Source organism: Diadema antillarum, unplaced genomic scaffold, assembly GCF_040938485.1.
Source record: "Diadema antillarum isolate AM-2024a unplaced genomic scaffold, OU_Dant_1.0 seq00000684_RagTag, whole genome shotgun sequence".
Lineage (NCBI taxonomy): Eukaryota > Metazoa > Echinodermata > Echinoidea > Diadematoida > Diadematidae > Diadema > Diadema antillarum.
In genome coordinates this window covers 1,135,027-1,161,336 of record NW_027271589.1, presented here as the reverse complement: position 1 = coordinate 1,161,336, position 26,310 = coordinate 1,135,027, and the positions used below count along the sequence as shown (strand labels likewise).

The 26,310-nt window shown below is 37.9% G+C and overlaps 1 long non-coding RNA gene across 1 annotated transcript in view; it reads left to right on the top strand.

Annotated features, from left to right (window-relative positions):
* Positions 1 to 26,310, top strand: part of LOC139737188 (uncharacterized) — a 98,917-nt gene that overhangs the window by 5,976 nt on the left and 66,631 nt on the right. Inside the window, exons 2-3 of the long non-coding RNA XR_011711365.1 lie at positions 15,933 to 15,996; positions 22,855 to 22,927. This is a non-coding gene — a long non-coding RNA (uncharacterized lncRNA). The remainder of the gene's footprint in view (positions 1 to 15,932; positions 15,997 to 22,854; positions 22,928 to 26,310) is intronic.

Sequence of the window (26,310 nt, the reverse complement as noted above, 5' to 3'; positions counted from 1 at the left end):
CAAAAGAGATTAAAGTGCATTGTACATTTGTGATGATTTTTATGTCAGTATCTTAAAGGACAAGGTCACCTTCATAGACATGTGGATTGAGTGAATACAGCAATATTAATAGAAGACATCAGTAAGAGTTTGAGGAAAATCGGACAATCCGTTTAAAAGTTATGAATTTTTGAAGTTTCTGCTTAGTCACTGCTGGATGAGAAGACTACTAAGCTTGTGATGGAATATATGTGTACAACGATATAAAGAAAATATAAAGAAAATTCAAGATATTTTCACTTTTCTCGCATAATAGAAGAACACTTGACTTCCCTCTTTTAGAAGGCAAGGGGAATAATATCAGTGACGAGTCGAGGCAATGTGCACCTTTTTTTTTTCAAAAAGTAAAATTTTGAGGAATTCTCTTTATATTTTCCTTATATCGTTGGTGTGACATCATACACTGTAGTAGTCTTCTCATCCAGCAGTGACTTTGCAGATACTTTTAAAAATTCATAACTTTTGAACGGATTGTCCGATTTTCCCCAAACTCTCACTGATGTGTTCTAATAAATACTGTTGCATTCACTCAATCCACATGTATATGAAGGTGAACTTGTCCTTTAACAATTATTTCTTGTTAGGAGTAAATAAGAGCAGTATCATTAAAAATATTTCATTTTTCTCTATTTGATAGTGACCTACAACTTAAAAAAGTTTGAAAATGGCATTTATCTGTATTTGCACTGCTCAAACTCTTAATATGTAGTGTCGTGATTGTTGCATAGTTATGATTCTGTTTGTTTATCTAAACTTGTCCATACATACAGTGGCATGGCACACTTAAAGGTCCTGTTTACCTTTGGGAGGAGTGAGTTAAAAAATGTTAAAGATATCACTTTTGATGCATGTGTGTAGGTCAGTTGTATCACAAAACATGCTGCCATATAAGATTTTTGCAATGAAGCCTAAAATATTCCAAGATGTCAATGTTTTTCTCATTAAACCCTAACTGTAGACGGGTTAGTCTGAAAACATTTTTATTATAACTATTGTTCACGTTGTGTATATCTAACAATACTTAACATTGATTATACTGGTTCAAATTCTTACATTGGTTGTTTTTATCCCTAACTCATATTTTAGAACCATTTTGAAGCACTAATGCTGGGCTTTTGTTTCATCTGCAAATGGTAAATTATGCCTTTGAAATGATTAAAATGATTTTTGACTGGATAATGGAAGTTCCAGCTACTCTCCATTCGCTGGACAACTATCCCCCATTCCTAGAAATCATAGATGGCTTGCCTCCTCCAATATGATGTCACGCCTCCTTGACCTGGGCTGACTTGTTGGCCTTTAACCAATAAAGACACTTTACCTCATTCAGTTTTCGTGCTTGAGATGTTTAGTGATGTCACAATGTTTCAGTGACTCATTGTGATCATGCTTCTTCTTTTTTTTCCAGTGTTTCTTAGATTTACTGACTTTGTTTTTCCCCAATCCTTAAGAAATTTATGACTAAAGTCCTTGTTTGTGTCTTCACAGTTGCAATTCCAAGTAAGCCGTGCAGCAAAGTTAGCATTCCTCAAGACATTGAAAGCAACTGAGTGGATCTCTTTCCAGTTTTGATATGCTGTGTACAAGCAGTTTATAACAATGATCCTTTTTAACCTGTTCCTTATGGGAACCTGGTGGCCTGCGTATTAAGTCTATGGACATTGCAGAATTCAGTATGGAACAGGTTAAAATGTTTCCCTAGGGATAGATAGTAGCCATAAATCAACCTGTGGAAATCTTCATTTATGTAGAGATATAAAGGACAGTTTTAATAATAATAATAATTGTTTTGGATATAAACTCCAAATTTTATTGTCCAAGAATGGAAATTCATTTTGCCCAATTGATTGTGGGCCCGGCAGCCACTGAGCAGCGCCAGATCGACGTTACTCTAATCTTTTCAACTGTTGAACGGCAAACAGGGTGGCAGCAACTCCCATCTTTTAACATCTTTTGGTATGATGCAGACGGGGTTTGAACCCATGACCTCCCGATTGTGAGGGCAGCCGCTCTACTCACTGAGCCAACACATTTTCCCAAATTTTACATGTGGGTTCAGTAAATGCAGAAATGTCCATGGGATGTGTCAGTGAAAATTGAGGAAAATTTAACAATCTGGTCAGAAGTTTTTGATTTGTACATTTTTGGTTAAATCCATGACTGGATAAGATGGTAAATAATAAACTCTATGTGAAACAGAGCAAATGGTTTTCGGTTCAAGAACCAATAATCGGGTTTGGAAGGAATTAAAAAAAGAAGCATTTATAAACAGAGAAGTCAAGACACATTAACCATTTTTGTTTGTTTGTTTGTTTGTTTTTAAATGAAAGGAAGAGAATCAGCTCAGGAGATGGTAGAAGTAGCAGGTAAAAGAGCTTTGGGGGTTGGGATGATGCAAAGCCTACAAATACCAGCTGGTGGTTTGAGGAGGGGTCACAGGGGCAACGGGCAACAAATTGCTTCCTATTCAGTAACCAAAATGGCCTGAAGAAAGAGAAGGCAAAGGAAACAAAGAGAGAGATGGAGAGAGAGAGAGAGAATGAGAGAGAGACAGACATAAGGATGGACAGATAGAAAGAGGAGGAAAGACATCTAGAAAAAGAGAAAGAGAAAGGAAAAGAAAAGGAGAAATGGAAGAAGAAAGAGAGAGATGAAAAGGAAGAGGAGAGGGAGGGAGGGAGAGAGGGTGGACACCAGTACCAGGGGCGGATATCGCAATCTACACACCATTCTGTATCATTGGATTTCTGCCCCAGTATCGAATTTACAAAACGATACCCACGAGAAGAGGAGAGGGGGGCGAGGGAGAGGAAAGGAGAAGTAAAAAGAAAAATAGCCAGCTGGGAACGTAAGAGAGGGAGAGGGAATGGGGGAAAATGGACTGTTCAGATGAGTTTCACTAATGAAATCAAGTTTATTGGATGAGTCCCGGGCAATTTTATTATCATCGATAAAAAGAGGGGATGATCGGGAGGCAGTCTGAAAGAAAATACGGGCAAGGGCTCTGGGAGCGGTGGAGGAGGGGGGAAGGAAGAAGGAAGAAAGAGAGCATCATTTCCATGTCTTAGATTCATCAGAACCGCCTTTTAGAATAATGATGATATTTAAAAAAAAAAGAGAAGAAAAAAAGATCCCCTCACCGCACCCAGCCCCCTTGCTCTGTTGTTTTTCTTCGCCGCGGCAACATGCTCGTAATTCAATCTGGTCCGGGACACGGATTGGGACGAGGGGTTCTGGCAAACTCAATCATGATGTTACAACTTGCCAAGAGCATCATCTTTGCTGATTACTGTGTAAACCACCCACCCATTTATACAACTGCGTTGGACCACGTACACAACAAAATGTCTCCATGATTGTTAGGATTGGGGTGGGGGGGGGGGGGGGGAGAGGAAAAAAATCTAAAATTTTTACGCATAATATGTCATTGAGGCACATTTAAGGTGAGGTTTAGGGAATTTGAAGTGTACTTAAATATCAGTCGCATTTATCATTGTTGGTAACTGTCATTCATAATAAGGCAACTCTGCAAACATAATTCTTGTTAATGATATCTCTTGTTATCTTTTTAAACCCCCCCCCCCCCCCCGTACTATTACACCTCAAGGGCCTACTGTGACCAGTGTTATTGAAAAATATCAGATTCTTTAAAAGTAAAAGCATCTAGATCATATGATCTGTTCCTTTTCTAAGTCTGGAGAAGATGGTGAAAATCAATGGTTTCATGACATTTGCTCCTGCGACAATTGCTCCCATAAAATATCTGCATGCTATATAAGCCAAATATAAAAACCTACTCACAAACATAACCCTAACTCTAATCCTAATCCTCACATCAAACTAAACCTAAAACCCTATCACAACCCTAAACCTAACCTGAAGTCCTTGGAGAAAATAAGACCAGAGCAATTGTCACAGAAGCAAATGTCACCAAATTTATGTTTTTTTATCCTTTGATTGATACAGCTTTAATTATACTCCTATGAATTTGCATAATAAAACATTCTTGATCCTTAATGCTATCCAACTAAATCAGCTTTTTTTGATTACGTAAGAAATTAATATAGTTTTAATTATTTGAAGGACATAACAGTAACATTCTGTAAACATCTGCTGGTTAATTAGAATTACACATTGAATTTAAGAATCACTTTGTCGTCACTGTAGTGAATATTTGCGTTGCGATCCTGTTCGCAATCCAAAATAATGTGTCCTTTTGAAGGCAATGAGAATGGCACTTTAAATGTAATTCATGTAATCCTTAAAAATGGGCTTGCCAGTATATCTACCTGATGGCAAGTCAGGTATTTGTCAGTAGTAATAGAAAAGGTTTGTTATTTCTTTTAAATGCATGCTATGCAAAACATTGAAATGGATGCTTGTCATACGTTGATTGATGGACCATTCTTACCACCTGGTCTTCTTAAATTCATTCTTTGTCTGAACATGAATTCCATAAATTGTCACATCAAAAAGGGCAAGCTCATGCATAATGTCACATTAACAACTTAGACCCCATTTACAGTGCGGGGCTGGGCCGAGCCGCGGCCGAGCCCAGCCTCAATTGCGAGGCCGGGCCCCGCAATTTCGTCCGTTTACACTGCCGGGCTCGGCCGCGCTTTTGATTCAAACTTTTCAATATTTTGTCGTAGTGGCGCTCTGCTTGTAAACAAACGCAATTTGGTATTGTCTGGTTTTCAGACCCTTTGCCAAATGAATTCTGTGGCGACGGGCAAAGGCCTTTGCCGAAGCAAAAAATCCTTTGCAGGACAAAACCACCTTAAACTATACTAGTTTTCGACGTTGAAGGGGTTAATGTCCTGAATAGCGAAAGATACAGGCAGAGGGTTTGGAAGCCAGACTAAAATTGGCTGCGCATTTGGCCCAGTTTGCGTTTACACTGAGAAAAGGCCGGGCTCGGCCGCGGCTCGGCCGCGGCCGAGACCACCTCCAGAGCGAGGCCAAATGTGAGGCCAATTTTGGCCTCGCATTTGGCCTTTTGCGCGTTTACACTGAAATGAACGTGGGCTGGGCCGCGGCCGAGCCTCGCACTGTAAACGGGGTCCAAGAGTGAAGTGCCTATAAACTAGCTGAGAAAAAAAGAAAGGTCATTTGTACCCATTTGCACATGAGCCTTGTCTGAACTGGTGTATTATAGTTGCAGGAAATAGGAACCTAACTAATAGTTTTATATGACATGTGATAGTGTGTCATCATGATCATTGATAGTGTCTTTATGTGACTCATTAGACTCTGGAGCTCAGTTTTTCTATTAAAATGTTCAGAATAAATTTCTTCTCATTAGAGATAGCATACAAAGGCCCTCTATTTCCCATAATCCTCTGACTTTGGTTGGAGTGTTTGCCAAAGTACACTGATTGCATTATATATCTTTGGTTTTATTCCGTTTTGTTATACAAATTCTTGAGAAACTTTTCTCTTTTATTTTGAAATCCATAAATCACATGTTTTATGTATTTGTAGAGCCCTGTTTAACAGGACCTCATGAAAGATCACCTTTAACTAGTGAATTGGTTACCCTGTTCAAATGATGAAACCAGATAAATGAATGAGAAACATTTGGGTGTGCACAGATATGCCCTAACATTTTTTAGGCATTTATTAATTTAGCAAATATCATCATTTATCAAACCTTAAAAACTGCCCCAAACGTCGTAGACTTGTTTGACGTCATTGCGGTATTAGGAAGGTCAGAGATTCAGTCATGATTCAGCAAACTTTATAGAAAGAGCTTAAAATAAGGAGTTCATCCATAGGGGCTGGTATGGCTTCTTAACATGGATAAGGAAATAAATTAAACTTCATAAAAAGAACTGAAAATGATTGGTGCATCTAGAGAAACGGACCTATGGCTTCTTGTCATGGACTAGGAAAGTAATAACATGTTTGAAATGGCTTCCTTAAAGGACAAGTCCACCTTCATATATACATAAGGATGAAATTGAGAGAATGCAGCAATATTAATAGAACACATCAGTGAAAGTTTGAGGAAAATTGGACAATCCATTCAAAAGTTATGAATTTTTGAAGTTTCAGTGCCACCATTGCTGGATGAGAAGACTACTACAACTTGTGATATCACATGCATAGAACGATATAGGGAAATTAAAGAAAATTCAACATATTTCCACTTTTCTAGCGTAATAATAGAGCACTTCACTTGCCTCTTTTAGAAGGCAGGGGGAATAATATTACCCTTAATATATATGTCAGTAGTGAGTTGAGGGAACATGCACTTTTTTCAAAAAATGAAATTTTGTGGAATTCTCTTTATATTTTACTTATAGATCATTCTATGCATGTGACATCATACACTGTACTTAGTCTTCTCATCTGGCAGCAGTGACTGTGCAGAAACTTTAAAAATTCATAACTTTTGAACGGATTGTCCGATTTTATTAAAACTTTCACATCCAAATGTGTTCTACTAATATTGACTGCATTCTCTCAATCCATAATGAAGGTGGACTTGTCCTATAACATCTGATTTGCATCTTGGCCATGGAAGTCAAAATATTTGATAATGAAAATCTATGTATCTATGTGTTCTACTAATATTGCTGCATTCCCTCAATCCATTTGTTAATGAAGGTGGACTTGTCCTTTAATATCTGATTGGCATCTTGACCATGGAAGCCGATATATTTAAGATAATGAAAATCTATGTACCGAGGCTATAATTTGCCATGCTTAATTGCGACAGCGTTCAGTTTTAAATCATGTGAAGCTGACCTGTTAAAGTTAGTCAAATCTTTCAAGAAGGACAATTGATACGTGAGGTGGTTGTTTGTTGGCTAGGAAAGCCATAGGAAACCCTTTGCAATCCTTTATGTTGTCATGGAAACATCTAAAAGCAAAGGAAGGAATGTCTACAGTGGGCAAAGCTTAATAATTAAGCATCTGTTCATTTTTTTTTAACTAGCACAACTCCAGACCAGTTAAAAGCTAGTTTAAAAAGAAAGGATATAAAATTTCATAAGCAGAAGATTGAAAATATGATCAAAATCAGATTGAAATTAAAGAAATTATGAATTATTATGAATTATGAAATTATAAATAATGCTCATAAACATTTCATAAATGGTCAATATGAATATGCAAATGAGTAAGTTGATAATGTAATTGATGCCAAAGAGTATTACGTAAAATTTTGAGATTTCCAATGGTTTTGTTCAAATGCAATTATTCCCTTTTCTCAAGTAATAATATCTATATCTGAGTGATTATGATTTCAAAGTTATTCAGCCTGGAATAACCTAATGTTTTACATGTTTATAGCAGAAGAATTGAGTTTTCCTTAGGCTTTTGTATTTGATTCATGGAAAATTATGTGGTGATGACATCATTTGCTCACTCATTTGCAGTTTCTTTTTTGTTTACATGAGAAATGTTTTGTAAAAATTAGCAACCTTTAAATTTTCTTAACTTCCAAAGTCTTCATCCAAATTTGATAAAATTGTCTTTTTTTAATTATGTAATTTTCTGTCCAGCTTTGTCCCCTTAAAGGGGATGGCTAGTAACCGATCAGTGGGAATCAGTGGGAATGCTGAGGGATGATTGTTCCAATCCTTGTGGGATTCATTTAAGAGTACATTATATATCTACTGTTGTGTGAAAATTATTTGCTTCAGAACGGTCTCATATTCAAGAAATGTGCGGATTAATGCCCCGTCACTGACCAGGGACGCTTACCTGGAAACATTAAACTGCACGTTACTTGAATATGAGACCATTCTGAAGCAAATAATTTTCACACAAGAATAGATATATAATGTACTCTTAAATGAATCCCACAAGGATTGGAACAATCATCCCTCAGCATTCCCACTGATTCCCATTGATCAGTTACTAGCCATCCCCTTTAAGCTCTCATAAAGGGATAATTCTGTAAATATTTGTATGACAGAAGATCACGGAAGGCAAAGAAAATAAAGTAGAGAAAAACAAACACTAACCAGCTCATTATGCGGACATCTAGTCTTTTTCAGCATTTAAGTTAAAAAATTGATATCAAAAGATTGATCTATAGTCTTCACCACAACTGTCAAAATGTGGATGGTAGGAGGCAGTGAGAAAATTTGAAAAGCATAGTTGGATGGAATTAATTTTCTGGACTGGGTAGTCGTGATGATTTTGTTAACATTATAATCTGTGGGTCCAAGATCGCCTTTGTGCCAGTGGTGTTGTATAGATCAAGATGCAAAATGTGTACCAAAACTATGGAAACTATCAAAACTGGGATGATATAGGCGACAGCAACATTTGATATTTCATCAGAATATGTTTAAGATATTTTTCATGTTTGTTTTCATGAAAGATAAGTTTACCTCAGAAGTGAATGATTGTATAATCATAGCCATTGGCAGTACTGTAATGTAGACAAAGATGTAGTATTAGATGTAGATACAGATATATTAATAGATGGAAATGTAGATATATAGATATATGTACATTGCATAGATATAGATATAGATATAGATATAGATATAGATATAGATATAGATATAGATATAGATATAGATATAGATATAGATATAGATATAGATATAGGTATAGATATAGATATAGATATAGGTATAGATATATAGATTTAAATAGATATAGATATAGATATGAATATAGATAGATATGGATATAGATGTCTATGAATAGTGATATATATATAGAGGGGTCTATATATTTTCAGCTGCCAACAAATTGTTTATGGTGCATTTGATTTAAGCCCCATGTGGGTGATTTCAGTTTTCAGGCATTATGCATTAAGATTCACAGTTGTCATGTCACTTCCTGATATCAGATTCAAGAGAAATCTGATCTCACTGTTGACGTGATATACTCTTTTCTGATACCACGTACTCCGTTCAGAGGCAATTTAAGTACAACTTGAAGAGGCGAGGGCGTCTACCTCTCAAATGGCGTTCGATTGTTGAGAAGATCGAGGGGGAAAAACAATGTAAATCCTTAAAAACAGAAGAGACGAATACATCTAGGCACAGACAGACATTCTCAATGTGATTAGACTTGAAGTCCTCCCGGGCAGGACTTTGGGCAACGGGGGAAGGGTAGCGGAGGAGACATCCAATCAAGCTGTGTTCGCCCTGTCACATGACCTAGTGTGACCTTGGCGAGCTCTCGGAAAGAAGAAGGGAAGAGATGTGAGAAGGGGATAGACGATAGGAGAGAGAGATGTCTGAAGGGAACAGAGTTTATGTGTGTGTATGTGCTTTGTATTTTGAAAGAGTTTGCTCGCAAAATGGACTAAGTGTCATCTTTAAACAGTTTCAAGGAAGTCCACCATGAGAAAGAGCAGAATAAAACCTTTGCAGTGATACCTCACTTCTTACATAACAAGGAATATTCTTGAAATTATGATTAAAAGTATCCCATATTTTCTTTGTTTTTCAGTAGCTTTAATTGCCAATATCTCCAGTTTTCCAAGAATGGAATGAAAGTGATGGAATAGTATTGGTGGACATGAGAATTGGACTTTTAACTTTTTGCAAGATACCAAGAAAACACTTATGAAATACTACAGAGCATACCATTTTAATAGGAATTCAAGGTTTATTTGATGAAAATCGGGTTTGGAATGACTGAAACATCCAAAAACAAAGTAAAACAAAGCGATCGTGATAAAAGGTGGGTCCCACACTTTATTAGAATCACTCTGTTTTGGATATCTCAGCCATTTCAAAATGAATTTTCATCAAATAAACGTTGAATTCCTCATGGAATTACATGCTCTTTCATATTTCATAAGAGGTTTCTCATTTTCTCACAAAAAAAAATGTTAGAAACCTGAAATTAGGTCTCAACCAGAACTATACATTCCCTTTAACTTGTTTTGCGATCAAACTCTTTTTCATATTGATATATATATACATATACATATACGCATATATACACCGTGTGTATACGTATACATTCATATACATATGTACACATACAGACACACACACACACATACACACACATACACATACACATACTGTACATATACATAGATATGTATACCTATTCAACATATATACATAGATATACATATACGATGGAGAGAAAGAGAGAGATGGGGAGAGATATAGAGACACACATAAACAGGCAGAGAGGAAGGGGGAGAAAGGAAAAAAGAGAGAAAGAAGGGAAAATGGCTTGGTCGACAAACTTCCAGCCTGCGCAAGGATGGATATACATGATTTCAAAACAAAACAAGAAACAGAAGAGGGAGGGGGGTTAGAAGTTACTGTGCTGCTGAGTTGGGTATTCAATCCCTCAGTGGGCTAGCAGCATGGTATCTTTATTCTGGCGAGCGGACAGGGGCAATGAACCAAGGCTCATGGAGAGAGCGAGCGAGGGGCTTGCGTAAGCGAAGCACCAGCGCTAGCCATCACATCTTGAGTGATTGTGCGGCAATTCCAGGTATTTGGGAGCATGTTCACACTTGATTGTGCACAAAGAGTTGGTGGTACGCAAGTTTGCGAATTCCTCCTGTAAGTTTTCCCTTATTCATGAATAGATACACAAAGCATTCGTTCACAAGTTGCAATTCTCAGTGTGGGTCATATTCTTTCCGTCTTCATTCATTGAACTTTTTTTTTCGAGCATGTGTTTTTGACCTTCAGTAGGACATAAAGTAAAGTGCACCTTGAGGAGAAAAATGATATTTCCACAGATCACATGGATCAAAGGCAATAATGGAATAGAAATTTGAGTGAAATCTGGCATTATTATTCAGCGGTACCACTGCAGTTGTCCACATGTTCATGAACATTGGCGCATTTTACATTTCCGCATTCAATACAATCACAATTGCCATCTGTGTGTCTATACTGTGACTGGTGCCATCTACATATGTGTTGTGGCTGACAGATTTTGTTAAAAATTATCAAATTGACATCATTTTCCATCCTCCAATTGTCTTTCCTTAATCATATAAATGAAAAAGACTTTATCCTACTCTCATATTACCAGGGGACAGTCAAGTCATGATATTCTGGACACTTTCCAATTCTCTTCAAGCTATTGCTGATCATCTCTCTAATTTTTTGCATTCATGCTTAGGACTTAACAGTTTTTTGGATCAAGTTATAGACATTGGTTCTTCAAAATCTTTACTTTCAGGTGTGTGTGAATGGGCCTAGTGTAATGGTATGCATTACTGCAGTTTGGAGATCTATATCACCTTTTTACTTTAAAGGAGAACACCTACTTTGTTCCTTGAAATGCATGATGAGTGCACACCTGATCTGTAAGACTTGCCCAAAAATGCTGGTACTGGTCACCTGAGAAAAGTGCACTTCATCTTAACTGTTCCTTGCAAGCTTTAACCCATTGAGGACGAGTCCTGAGTATACTCAGGCAGGTGCCTATGGGAAATGTGTGTTGTAGCAAAATCAAACTATCCTCAGCGGGCTAAGACAATGTTGAGATATGATGAGATACAAGATTAAAGGAGAAAGCAACACAAAGTGTATCAACGGGGTGCATGCTACATAGTACCCCATCAGTAATAGCCATTTGTATCTTTATGCCACATTATTCTGAGATCGCAGAGCATTATGAACATGTTTTTTTAAAAACCCTGTTTTCAAAGCCATGTAACTTTCTTTGTAGGAAAGCATTTGTGCTAGACATGCAGTGGGCAAAGTTGTAGAGAAAATTCAAAGATTTGCTGTGATGTAAATTTTATGACAAATCCATGATTGATTGTAAATGGCCAATAGCTGTATGTTATTGTCCTGATCTTGGAGGCATTACTTTGGCTGGCACAACCACGACAGAAAATCAGAATTTACTCAAAAAACCCCAGGCTGTGAAGCAACACTATCCCCATTCCATTACTGCAGATTGCAAGTTATCTGTGTGAGGAATGGAATCATGGGTGAAGCTTTCAATGTACTGCACATTTGGCAATTTATCGATCGGTTTGGGGGAGGTTGTGCATTATTTTGAGCAGAATATGCGAACCTGGCAAGCCGTTAAGTGAGTCGGGCATGCAAACATGGCTCATAAAGAGTTGAAAACTTTTGATTTTGTGTAAACAAATCAAGCCCATACTCCTTTGATACATTATTTGATGATAGGATGATTATACTACAAGTTAGTTTAGTGCTGTGTATCTCTGCTTTGTTCAAAATTTGTGATGTGGCTGGATTTTCCATTTTCAGACAATAGACTTTTCTTTCAGATGATTGACTTTTTTTTCTCCAGTATATTTGCAGACAAAGAAAGCAGTATTGTTCGCAAAATCATATAGAAGTACACTCTTTGTATTATTGATGAAAGAGTGACAAAGAATAGCACTTGTACTTGGTGAGGTCAAGTGTGCGAAAAGTCTCCCAAGTATATCATTTTCCATGACAAAGTATAGTAAGAAGGACACAATACTGTATGCAGTTATATGAGAGTTTGTGGAAACTACATCCCACACTCACACACACACGCACACACACACGCACACGCACACACACAAATGAAATGCTAATTTTCTCTTTTATACTTTGCATTTGTATAGGAGGCATTACAAAGACACAACCTTGACCAAAAAAAAAAGAAAAAAATCAGAATTTATAAGAAAAATGCCTATGGAACACCACTAAATCCATCTTTATAACCCATGAGCTGTATGTCTAAGGATTTGAATTGCCCTTGAAGCATTCAATGTATGTGAGATATTGCAATGCATCGATCAGTTTGTGTCCAGTTGTGTGTTTGAGCAAATATAAGCACTATGCAAAGTTGGCAAGCCATCGAGTGAGTCCGATGTGTGACTATGGCGCACAAAGAGCCATTCCTACTCAAAAGTTCATCGTCCTGTGTCCATACCCATTAAAAAACTTAAAACTTACCTGTGCTGTCATTGTGGAGCATAAAGCATTACGTCATAAAAAAAGAAAAGTTAATCCTGCTCAAAGTATATCATCCCGTGTCTATACCCATCAAAAAATCTTTAAACTTACCTGTCTTATTATTGCAGAGCATAAAGCACCCGTATACATCATCAAACAATAAAAAAAATTTAATCCTACTCAAAGTACATCGTCCCGTGGCCATGCCCATCAAAAAATCTTCAAACTTACCTGTCCTGTTATTGTTGAGCTTAGAGCTATTACATCATCAAACTATAAAAAAGAAGAAGTTACTAGACCATATCTCAAGTGACAATGGCTTGATGCCTATCGTTTTATACTTTGTAGCCTTTGGTAGCCACTGTGGAAGTGCATTGTAAAGTTCAGACAAATTTGCTTAGTGCTATGAAACACGCAAGAAAGATGAATAGTGCATTCTTGAGTGCAATATAACCTCAATTTCAAGAGCAGGGCTTTAAGTGTTTTGTCTTTTGACCAGCATTTATTATAATCTATTACATAATGGTATTTGTGTGCCTGTGCCAGTATTATTTGGATCTGTTACGGGTTCATTGTACACCTTTTTATGCCTCTAAACTCCTTTTGATAAGTGGAGAGGGTTTTTGTACTTTTCTGGTCCATCCGTGATGGTCACTTCTGTTTAATGTACTTTTATTTGGACAATACCAGCATTGTTAAACAATTTAGCCATAGACATTTAATAGAATATTATGCAGCAAGACAGCTAGTAATTTAGTAGAGGGGCAGTTTTAGTGAGCAAAGCAGAAGTGTAAAAGGTCAAATGTCATTGAACCTATAGATGTGGAAAATGACTTTTTAATTGACATCTGTCTGTTGCTAGGAACGCATGATGGCAATATAATTTGGTATAGACGGTTTACAAATGAGTTAAGCAATGCCTAATGTAGGATAAATGGGGGTGAGAGTTCAAGTTCAAAGAAAATGAACTCTGGTTCTGTGCGCATAATCATATTCCCAACTTCTGTTGAGCAGTTGTAATGTGCCGTGCATTTGTGTGAGTTAGCGGGGGAGGGAGTCCACACCTTTTACCCCGCTTAACTAATACTGTACGAGCTGAAATTTTCGTGGCGGTTTTATTTTCGTGAATTTCGCGAATCGCCTTTGAACTACGAAAATAACAACACGCGAAAAATAATAACGCGTGAATCACTAAGTTCAGTTAGACCCTCGCAACCGCGAAATTAACAACACGCGAAAATGTCCTCCAAGTAGCAATTCGTGAAAATATCTGTACGCGAAAATTTCAGCTCGTACAGTATCCCTTTCACAGTTAGCAGATTTCACCTCAGGTGCACCTGGGTGAGCCTGGGGTATTGCTCAGTATGAACGGTCTCGCAGGTGAAACCCCAGGTAAACTGCCGGATGAGTTTTCAGAGGTTTTACCCATGAACCATCCCTAGTTTAAAACTCGATCCAGAGTGTCCCCGAGAACTCCAGGGTGATGCTGTAGTATGAGAGGCATGATGGCTAAACTCCTGGGGGAATAGCAAAGGACAGTGCATGCCAACACTGTCTTGTGTGCCATTTTGTGCGTGCAACATAATGTGTACTTCTACTGCAGAAGAAATGACGAGAAATCCAAGGAGGAGCTTATTCGCTAGTTTGAAAGAAACTGTTCACAGATGTTCCATTTTTTAATTTCCCGTTGAATCTCCCAGGTAATGCCCCTAGTGACTAGCATGAAAAGAATATAAGGCAAAAAAAACAACTGAAAACATACCTATCGTAATTTGCACAACCCTAGAAAATATCCCCGACCTTACTTTTTTTAAATAATGATATTGCATATAGACGTTGTGATGCTTTTGCAATCAAATTTGCTGTGCAGAAAACCTGAGAGTGTTGTAGACAGTTTCACACCTTAAAATAAATGTTTCGAGCAGTTTGAAATCTCTTTTTTTTTTTCATGAGCAAGCCCGATGCTGCTTGTTTAGGCAATATCTACATGTGTACACATATATTGCTGCACATCTCACTCTGTGCAACCTATGCACAATACATTCATGCTCTAATGAAGTAAAAAAAGAGCAAAAATCATCCAAGCTGCCCTATTTTTCAGTAACCTGCTCACAGTACATTTTTTTGTTGTTGTTGTTGAGGGAAAGAAGTTATGAATTGTGTGTGTTTGTTTGTGTGTGTGTTACTAAAAAACAAAATTGTACATTTTCCTTCTATTCTGAGAGATTAGTTAATTGAGCTTTGTCTGTGTATGAGCTTTGTTTTGTGTCTACAGAAGAATGCTAATAGCCACTCATCTCCTGGCGGCAAGATAATAAACATGATCTTTGTGTCCTGATAATGTTAAGTTATGATTAGATGACAATTACCGTACTTCGAGTGCTGCAATTTGCGTTGTGTAATGAGATAATTCTTGCCACTGTACAGTCAACTACCAGCAGCATTTAATCAGAAATTTATTTAACCATTGTGTTTTGAATGATTACAACCCTCATTTTCTCTTCTTTCTGTATTATTGTCATCTATGTGCACTTTGTGTTTCGATATTGTAATGGCTGATAGTGTCGATAAGGCTCAGTTGAAAAGGTTAATATTTATTTTATAGTTAAGTGTAAGGTCTCGTGCAGATTTTGTTATTTTTTTCATAGCCATCCAACACCACAAAGAAACAGTTACACTGCCTACAGTGACGTTTAAACCCATGTACAGTAGTTTAAAGTTGCTGTCATTAGGAGAAGTGGGATACTTCTTGAATAAAGTTATGAAAAATGTGAACACCGCAAAAATTTTGTTAGCTTGGTAGCTTCGTAAAAGTTTGTTAGCTTGGTAGCTTCGTAAAAGTTTTTCTCACTTACAATCCTTCCTATCATATCAACTGGATGACACATACTGCATTTGTAGTACTGGTATAGTTGCCTATTTTTTGGATTCACATATTGTTTAGATCTCGATTGAGTATAATACACTGATAAGTCAGTATTTTGTATATTCTGTATGACAGCATTATATACTTTTCTTTCTTTTCAGGCTTCTTGCTTCATTTTTGGTCAAAGGGGTTGACTTGGCAACATGAACAGAGAATCCTAATGAGGTATGTTTTCTCCCACCCCCTCCCCCCCCCCCCCCCCCCCCACTCATCAGCTCATTCTTTCTTGGCAAAACTTTTTAGTTTGGTATCTAGAGATTAGTGACCAGAATAGACACACTAACTTTGGATTCATCTCCGGGAGACATTTTTTTTCTGCTTAACAAATGAAGATAACTCCACCTCTCTATTATGGTGGCTAATTTCAATCTCATATCAGATACAGTGTACAAAACTTGTGAACATGTAACACTTAGATTTTCATAGTGAGTTCCTCTGACCTTGCTGATCTGTTTTTATTCTTTTAACTCCCTATCCTTCTGAACTTTCTGCTATGTTTTGTTGCCATTAAACCTTCTTGCAAAGAGAAATGAGAGTGAAAACTGTATTTGATCAGCCGCTCAAATGTTTTATAAATGAGGGGCAGCAGATGTAATGATGTCAATGCAATAGATGTGATAAAGTGTCTGGGAAGCAAATAGCCTTTCAGAACTTACAACTTGTCGAGTGCCACAAACTTCCTTTAAAACTGGGTTGGGACATGAGAATTTCACATTTCAAGATATAACCAGTTCCACAAACAAATTGTGCTGCATCATTAAAACAAACGCAACTTGAGGTAGGAAATCATTCTTTTTCAAATGTATAAAATGAATCAGGCCTCAGGATACAATTTGATTCATGCACACCAAATCTATGATAAGAAGTGGTGGGGAAGGACATATGGGTTCTAGTTGTCAGTGAAATTATGGTGAAACTACTATTTCAATTTTTATTGTATTCCGTGTAATGGTTGTAATTTGTTTTTTTAATACATCAGAGGGTCCTCTAAGCCCAGAGTTTCAAAAATTTCTTTTAAATAGTTCGCCCGCCGAAAAACAATACACTGTATTTGCCACGTTGCGTGTCGCAGGGCTAGTGCTCAAGAAGGGCTCCATCACGTTTGAGAGTTGATTTTCGAATCCGCCCTGCGGCCCTCTCAATGCGAGTCACCCATTGGCAGAAATTGACCCGCATTCTGTTGAACTCCCACCAGGCTTCGGAACTATTCAGGATGTGTCCCGCCTTTTGCATTTTTTATCCTCGCTGGCATTCAGATGGAAAGTGGAAAGAAAAAAAGAAAAAGGGTGGGAGGGGGGACATGACTGAATATTGCTGAATGAACTCCAGATCAGTCTCTTCATTGACTTTTGGCACAGGTCGCGTAAATGCGTGCTCGAGGATTCACGTGGGGAAGGGGGGGGGGGGAGGAGAGGAGAGTCCACACAGCAATTACGAGACCAGAGGACGTGAGCCAGTACGAGAAAAAGTGCACTATACCACTGAGTGGTAGTCTTGCCATTTCAAACATCTAAACATTATACTTGTTTTTGAATCAGGGTATGCCAGCTCTTGCTCCTCGATGCTGCAGCTACTTTATCATCTGTACTGATACCTTCGTGGTGGATTTCTAACAATATGTGGCAAATATTTGCATGATAAAGAGCTCCCATGTACGATGTCTCCGCTTGACGAAGGAATGCTGCAGACCTTTGATAATACGTGATCGTGCTGTGCATTCGCTGTTTGCTGGATCTGCCTGGGTCTGCTGGCATAGACTAAAGTTAGTGCACAGAGTGTGTCAGTCTGTGTGTGTGTGTGTGTGTGGCAGGCCATTGACCTTCTGAAAATGCCTGCAGTTTAAGAGAGACGTCCAATTTTCTTATGTATGTACCATGTGCGAGGTTCTGGCTTGCTGAGAGCCAACACAAGAAACTCTTTCCATAAGCCTGAATTACTTTCTTTTATTTTTTTTTTCCAGGGGGGGGGGGAGGATTATAATATTATGAGAATGCTTACCATTGAGTATTCAATGATGAATCCACATTCACATGAATTGGTGTATCACAAAGCTACAGAATTGTAAGGTGTGATGGGCAGAAAAGATTGTACATAAAGGTAAAAAAATTGTTTTGAAGTTTCAAGACACAGAAACATTCTTGGTTTGTTGTATATTGCATTTTTTTCTTCGTTCTGAGCAGGGATGAATTTAAAGGGACCACTAAACCAGTGAAGACTGTTGTTTATTCATTTGTTCTTTCCAACTCATGCCGACTAGATATTTTGTATTGCATGGAAATTATTTCTTAAAAGAAAAGACCAAGAAATAATGATGTCATTTATATGTGCATATTAGCCAATAAGCTACTTCGCAGTTCGCTTCCAGCTGTATGTGCACATCAGTACGAATGACCTTTTGTTTGTTTTTTCTCATTTGGTTAGGTACTTCACTCATTTTCAAAGTGACATAATGCATTAAAAGCTTGCCAGGGGGGTGTTTCATCAATGTTTGTCAGCGCTGACAATTTCAGCAAAATCCTTGGTTTTGATTGGCTTAGATGCTCTGGTCACTGACTGTTACTATGGTGATTCAAGTTGTCAGCGCTGACAAACATTGATGAAACACGCCCCTGATCTGACAATATTTGGAATTCATGTTCAAACAAAAAACAAATTTGTAAAGACCAGATGACCATAATTGTCCGTCAGTCAACACCTGGGAAGCATCTATTTCCTTTCATTGCATTGAATGCATTAAAAACAACAATGCAAGGATACTTGCCATTCTTGAACTCTAAAGAGACTGCTGTCTATTGTGTGAGATATTTTAACTCAATGAAAGAAAATCACTGCTTTACCTGATATTGATAAGGCCCCTGTCACACTTTGGTGGATAGGCCCACGGTACAAAAATATTTTGCTTGTCCGTTGTTCAGATCGTCAATTCGGTGGACACAGTGTAAAGTTTCCGTTTTAGAGGAGCGTACATGCACTGTCTATGGACCGAACAAAATGCACCTGGGGTGATTGTATACAGGACAATGGAACGTGCGCAAAGGCATGAGAAACGAATATGAACCGCATGCCCAAATGGCAAAGTGCACGAGGAACAAATTGGTGACGCATAAGACGTACATCTAACGTCAGAGAACCGTACATAGGCGTTTGATGTGCTATACATAGCCGTTCCATTCGTTCCATCTCTTGCAGCAACAGGCTCTATAGGATGCCTAGCGGATGGAAGCGCATGGAAAATGACAAAGCACAGTAAAAATACACAAGAAAACGCGAAGACTATCGGGCAGGGATCGGATTGTGCTATCGGCTGTTTTGGGCAAGAAAAAACTTTGTGAATGTACACAGTTTTCTGGCCGCTCTGACGAAAATCACTGGAAGATAAGCTTCCATCCAAAGGATAAATGTGACATGAAACGCATTTTAACAGATCAATGGATGCCAAAAATTGACATTCGTTTCTCATGCGTTTGCCTTATCCGGCAGAGTGTGACAGGGGCATTACATTAACAGCGTATAACAGTCGGTGCCTGCCTGTAAGTGGGAGACTGTTATTATGTATACCTTGGTGGTGATAGTTTAGGCAAGCCAGTGCTAAACAATTTTTGTTGTTCCTTACATACTCTTGGTGAGAAAAGATGACTTTCTCCTGGTTTTTTCATAGGCTGTGCCTGTATATGAACAGTAATTTGCATGACAAAAACAACTCTATGGAAAATGCTGTGTATTGAACACCTGTTTTCAGACTGCAATCTTTGCCACTTGCTTGGTAAAGACTGGAGACAACAGCAGCAGTCACACTGGAAAAAGATGGCAAAGTTTAACTTTGAGAAGTTTAAGATCTGAAAGTTTTGGATCTGGGAGTTTTGCTAGTGTGACCACAAAACTTCCTGAAAACTTCTTGTGAAACTTCTTGCGAAACTTTCCACTCAAACCAGAGAAATGTTAATGTTTACCACTGAAACTTTGTGAAGTTCGTCATGTGATCAGTCCACCACCTGTTTGAGGCATCGATCAATAATTTGCGGGTTGTGCCTGATTGAGATGCACCTGTGTACATTGTGACATCACAATCATTAGCTGTCAGACGGCATGCTCTTTCTTCTATGCTACTCATGCGCTCCAGTGGCCTTAGCTTTGAAAACTGAAATATCAAGAATTTGGCTGCCAGTGTAGTCAGACGAGCAAACTTTCTGAAAACTTCTCGAAGTTAAACTTCGCAAAGACTTCTCAGAGTTAGATTTCTCAAAGTTAAACTTTTTTCGTATTTTTTTTTAAACTTCACTATCTTTTGCCAATGTGACCATGGCTAAAGAAACAAACACAGTCAGTGTTCTTCAACAAGATTCTGTTCAGTGTGAATGCTTTTCATTTGTCTGTGCTCTCAGTCAATGCTAGGAATGTGATGCTTTTGTTCTGAGCAAGCGCATTTCCGTTTGTTCTAACATGAAAAAAAAAAAGCATTACCCAACAATTCTATTCAATTTAGCAGAGCTTGTGCATATTCTATCTTTTATTGTAAGGCATGCAGTGCTATTTAAGTTATTTGATCGCTTTTGTCAAGGACTATGTATACAGGATTCATGAAAGTGTTTTGACTCCAACTGTTGAAATAAACACACACACACAAAGAATTACAGACAAAGGCATAGATGTAGCCTGTATTTCACAGCATTTAATAATCTGCAGTTTCATGGTTGTCAAGTTAAGGCCATTTTCACATGGATACTGAGAGTGTGTGCTTTGAATCATGATTCTAGTGATACAATGCATCACTACAATCGTGATTCAAATGACACGTTTTGGCCAAGCGTATGCCAACTGGAATCACAGACTGAATCACAATTCAAATGATGGTACGGAGGTGTTACTATTTGTAAAAGTCCATTGATATCACGTACAGACCAGTTGCTAATTCTAGTGACAGTTTTTTTAATTTGATGCGGCACTATCCTGGCAAAATGGTTAGTCTATAGCCCTGTTTTAACAGACCTTTCAAAGTACATTGTAGAGTTAAACGGCCCCCACACAATGCTGCTCGGACATTGTCGCAGTAACTTCTGCCGAATTTTACCTTAACCAGCTAGTGTAATTGCCATGACACTACAACGACATTACCCCGACAACCTTCTATTAGAATTTAACCGCGGAAACATTCCTTTGATGTGCCCAATCTAAAACAATACGTGATGCCCGCGTAAAGTCTGTTAAAACAGGGCTTCATTCAGAATTTAATGTAAAGTCTGAAGGCTAAAGAACAAGATTTTAGAAAAAAAGATGCTCTGATTGCTCTGATGTGCTTTGTTTGAAGCCGTGGTCAAAATTTTGGCCAATGTCTCATTATTAACTCTTTATATGCCATGGTTGAAACCCCCTCTGTGCCACATTATTTTGAGACAACAAAGTAGTCATGCTGTGAGGAAACATTCTGTTTTTCAAATCTATGTAACTTCTATACAAAATTCTGTTCAGCTGGACATGTAGTGAGCAGAGTTGTAGAAAAACTGAGAAGCTTTGCTTTGATGAAAATTGTATGACAAATCGATGATTGTTTTTCTTTGAAATGACCAGTAGAGTTTTACATTACTATACAGGCATGACTTTTGCGCACAAAACAGTGACAGAAAATTAGAATTTGCATGCAGATCTATGAGGGAACACCGCTTGATAGTCAATCACCACATAAAATGCAAGCTACATGTGAGACGAGCAGAAGCGCGAGAAAAGCTTTCATTGTACTGCGGCATTTGGTGATTTATCAATCGGTTTGGGCGGGTTTGTGGGTTTGAGCAGAATATGTGAAGTTGGCACGCCGTTGACTGAGTCGGACATGTGAACGTGGCACATGAAGAGTTACCACTCAACTGCTGATTCTGATAAAATGGTCAGATCCCTGAATGTTGTCAGGGGGAAAAAAATGTTGTGAAAGTAATTATACAAGCGGGGACCTCCTTTTTCATAATGGTCCAAGCTGCTTGAAATCACTTGAAATGCACATACCATACTCCTAGAATATTAGCCATGTACTCAAAATACAGGAGAGAATTTGTCATTATATTGGACAAAAAAAAAGAAAAGGGAAGAAGAAGAGGGAATTAAGATTTTTGTATCAACACAAGAAAAAGATGGGGGACAAGCACTCATCTACTGAGAATCTTGACACTTATGGATTGTAATTTGGCGGTAGTCTTTAGTGTCACTCAACAAGTGTGCTCTCAGCCAGCTAGGAGGTTCTCTTCGTGGCATTGTTTCTGTCGTTGTGATGGCAGTCAAAAGAAAGCCGCTAAGAGTGCCTGTGAGGGAACAAAAAAAAAAAGAGAGAAAAATACCCATTGAAAAGTCATCTCTCAATGAAAGGGCAATAGAGCATCACTTTTTACAATAGCGTGACAAAAAAAGGGGAGGAATATATGGGAATATTTTGTAACAATTGTCTCTCTTTTTATTATACCCTCTCTGACTGTCCTTCCTTTCTGTATTATGTGCGTCATACACTGCGGTTTCCATTTGCCTCAAAAGAAGTTAATTACACCACGTCCTTTCACGGAACGATCAATTCTTAGAAATTGTGCGTGCGTATCATGAAGAAAGAAAAGGGAAAAGGAGTGTGAACAAGCATTTATAGCAATCATTGTTTTATTTGTATCCATAGGAGTGCTGTCAGTAAGAAAAAATAAGACACTCGAAATCCTGCACAAAAATGGATTCCCCCCTTTTCCCCCACCCTCCAAAATTTTTCATGGGCATAGCGTGAAATGTGTTCCTTGCGTGAGACTAACCTGCCCTGATCATGCAGGTGGTGATTTCTTTGAACTGATTTTCCGGAATGTTTCTTTTTCTCTTCTGCGATAGTTTGAAATGCGCAATGTTTGCATTGTTTGATGTTATTGCCCCCACGCATTGTGTTTCAATAAGTTCCATACCATGCAAGGATAATATATAGATCAAGTGTGTTAAAGCATTATTGTGGCTACATCTTTTAATTCCGGTCTCTTTTTTCTTTTCTTTTCTTTTCTTTTCCTCACACAGACACTTGGCTCACAACAAAGATCTTTTCATTTGTCGGAACTGAAAACAAAAGCACAACAGTGACAAAGTGAAGGTATTGTTGCCCTTGTTTATCAATCATAACAGGGTTTTAAACAGAGTTTATGACTCTTGTCATTCCTGTTGCCATGGTGTACAGTTTGTACACAGTGGACACAAAGTTGTGGCAACATTTAGTCCATAGGGGCAACATGCTGTATTACATAAGGGATTACAACTGGATGTTGCCTTAAGTTTTTGAGAAATGAAAGGATCATGTCTTCTCAGTAGTTTATTTTCATTGTTTCATTTTGATGAATAAATGTCTTCAATTTTTGGGTTTTTTGTGCTTAAGTGTGAGAAGCCCTGTTTTAACAGACCTTACTGCAACAGTGTTGCGACAACGTTCGGAGAACAAAATTCCTCTAAAATTCCAATAAAACTGCAGGAGAGAGCTAGGGGTACCGTTTTGACAGACACACACCGAAAAACCTTATGCGGGTAGGTTTCTACGAAGGGGGTGTGTCCACTGATGCTACTACCCCACCCACCGGCCAGCGCCGCATGTCGATAAACAAAACGTGGTTACAATCACTGATCTCAGCTACATAGAGATCATTGGTTACAATCCTTGCACGTGATTAGCGTGAGGCATGTCAATCATTCGCTGTCTGCAATGTTGCGCAGGAGTGTTGAGTGTATCAACGGAATGTTACTGCAGTTGCGTTCTAATAGGAGAGTTGCCAGGGTAGTGTCGTGGCAATTACACTCCCTGGATAGAATAGAAGTTGGCAAAAGTTACCACGGCAATGTCCGAACAACATTTTTAGGGAACCGTTTTTAACAGGCAGGGTGAAAAAAGAGAAAGCTTTACCCTGATGTTACTTGGACGTTGCCATGGTAAATCTAGTTTGAAAGGCTCTGTTTAAATGGGGCTTAAGAAAGCATTCCAGTTCTTCATCAAGAGACAGGCAATTTGGTTGTTGTGGTTTTTTTTATAGTTTGTTAAATTTCTAGGAAGGTAGTGGTAGGGATGTTTAAAGAGAATGTCTTCTTATTGGTGACATCTTATCGGTGACAATTCTTTTAGTCATTGTACGACTAGAAACATCCATGAGTGATGGTAAATACTTCGGAACCAAAAGAGACGTTGCCCAATGAGAGCCAGTCATATTCTGTCATTTCTTGCTTGTTTCATTTATTAATTCCAATAAAAGATCAATGGTTACAAAGAAATGTACAATCAAAACAGATAGACAGTCAGATACATAAACACACACACACAAATAAATACACAAACGTACACACATACACACCTTCAGGAGCTGAAGAGTTAAAATATATATGGATCTTGGAGCATGGGCACCCAGATAATTCTCCCTATTGGAATAACTCTCCAAATCTGAATCCTTGTGGCGCTCTAATTTTTTTTTTTTTTACCTTTAATTCTTGGGATATAAACTTCCGGTTATGAATGCGTGATGTGTAAATGTACGCTTTAGTGCACATTGAATGCCAAAGTACTAGTATATTCACAAATTGTATCAAATTCTGTCTTATAATCTGTCGAATGATAGAGTTATTTTCTAATCTGTAACTTTACATTTGATAATGGGATTCTTCTGTGAAGTGGCCCAATGATGCCAAACAACAAAATTATGGAAAATATCCATAGATGAAGGACGTGACGTGGGTGAAGTTCCCAACAGACAAAGTTCAGCGGAGAGTATGGAAAAATCTGTTAATGCAGGAAAGACCGCTTTGACCTAAAGTCAAACTCGCGCATTTGTTCAAGACATTTCCTGAAAGGAATGTACGCTCAAAGATCCTACACTACGTTGGATCTTCGGTACGATTTTCCAGAACCGCAAAACCGGAAGTATGCGTCCCAAGAGAGATTGATCAGATATCGGTACGAGGTGATATCGCTTGAGATCGGCTATATGCGATAGGGAAAATTGTGTGGTGGTACTTAAGAGCAAAGAATCGTCTAAAAATCAAAATGAACTTGGTTGTGTGGCATTCTCAATCATCAAATATATATCAAAGGATGAATTCCTAGTTATTGGGCTCTTTTTTTTAACCTGGCATAAATTTGTAGAAATTTTTAGAAATAAACATCTTAATGTTAAGTTTTACGGTATTTGAGAAATAGAAATCATTTATACCCACATAACACTAAATGTCTTGTTGAAATACATGTAAGACAATTTAATGAATCACTTTAATGTTATTAATTTGATCTTTTATACATTTTATTTTTACTAAACATTAAAATTTGTCACTATTTTTGACAACATATTTAATGAAGATGAGGTGATTTTTTTTACTAAACATCAAAATTTGTCACTATTTTTGACAACATTTTTAATGAAGATGAGGTGACGAATTCTATCAAGCAAATCCCTGTGAAATTGCCTTTGTGAAAACAAATTAACAGAGAGCCATGATTTGATGATATCTGTGTCACATAAGTGATCGCACTAGGAGAGATATCGAACTGCGTTCACATGTTACAATCAAAAAGTCCTGGCTGTTTGCTGAAAACATGATAATAGAAATTCCACAACTTTTTTCCACATTTTGTTTGATTATAATGAATTGTGCTGTTCTGTTTGACCATGCTCTTTTGATCAGACTTTAACACGGAAGGGAGGTTTCCTTTATGTGTGCCTGCATTTAAGTTCTCTTTGACACGCTGATTCACATCCATATACCTGATTAATGTATGAGAAAGAAATAGTGGGAATATTGACTGAAGCTATCATTGGAGGCTGTTGTTTGTCAGTAACAATGGTTAAGGGAGAACTGTTTTTGGATGGAATAGTTACTTTCCACGTAACAATAGTCATAATAGAACTTTTTTTTTGTGGGTGGATAAAGACAGAACATTGAAGTAAGCAACACGCAATGTGTTCTCATGACCAACAAAGGTTTTTAGTCGAAGGAGTGCAATAAACTCAGAGTCCATTAAATGCGATGTACAATGATGCCGATTCAATGGTCCGTTAGCGGTTGAAAAATCCGAAGGAATGCGGACTGTTTTTATAAATGAGGCATTTGGGAGGAAGAGGAACAAGCAGAGAAATGAACGAACAAAATGGAGAGCATCAATTCATGTGCTTGAATCCATCAAGTGCATTCGGCTGGGTGCTTCTGTGAAGGCGTAGAATGTTTTCTAATAATGGGCTACCACACATTCACAATGGGCCACTCCCTGACTATGGTCTATTCCACAATAGCTCGATGGCTAAATCAGGTGTTTCTTTGCACCTGTTGTAATGTTAAACTATTGATGTGCAACCCCTTCACCCTATTTATCCATTTATTTCTCTTTGAGCGAAAAGTTGGTTTATTATGTTTACAAAAGCCATAGTCACACTGGTAAAACTTCACAAAGTTTTACTTCTCGAAGCTTGAACTTCTCTGTAAAAGCCCTGCCTTAACGGACCTTACCCC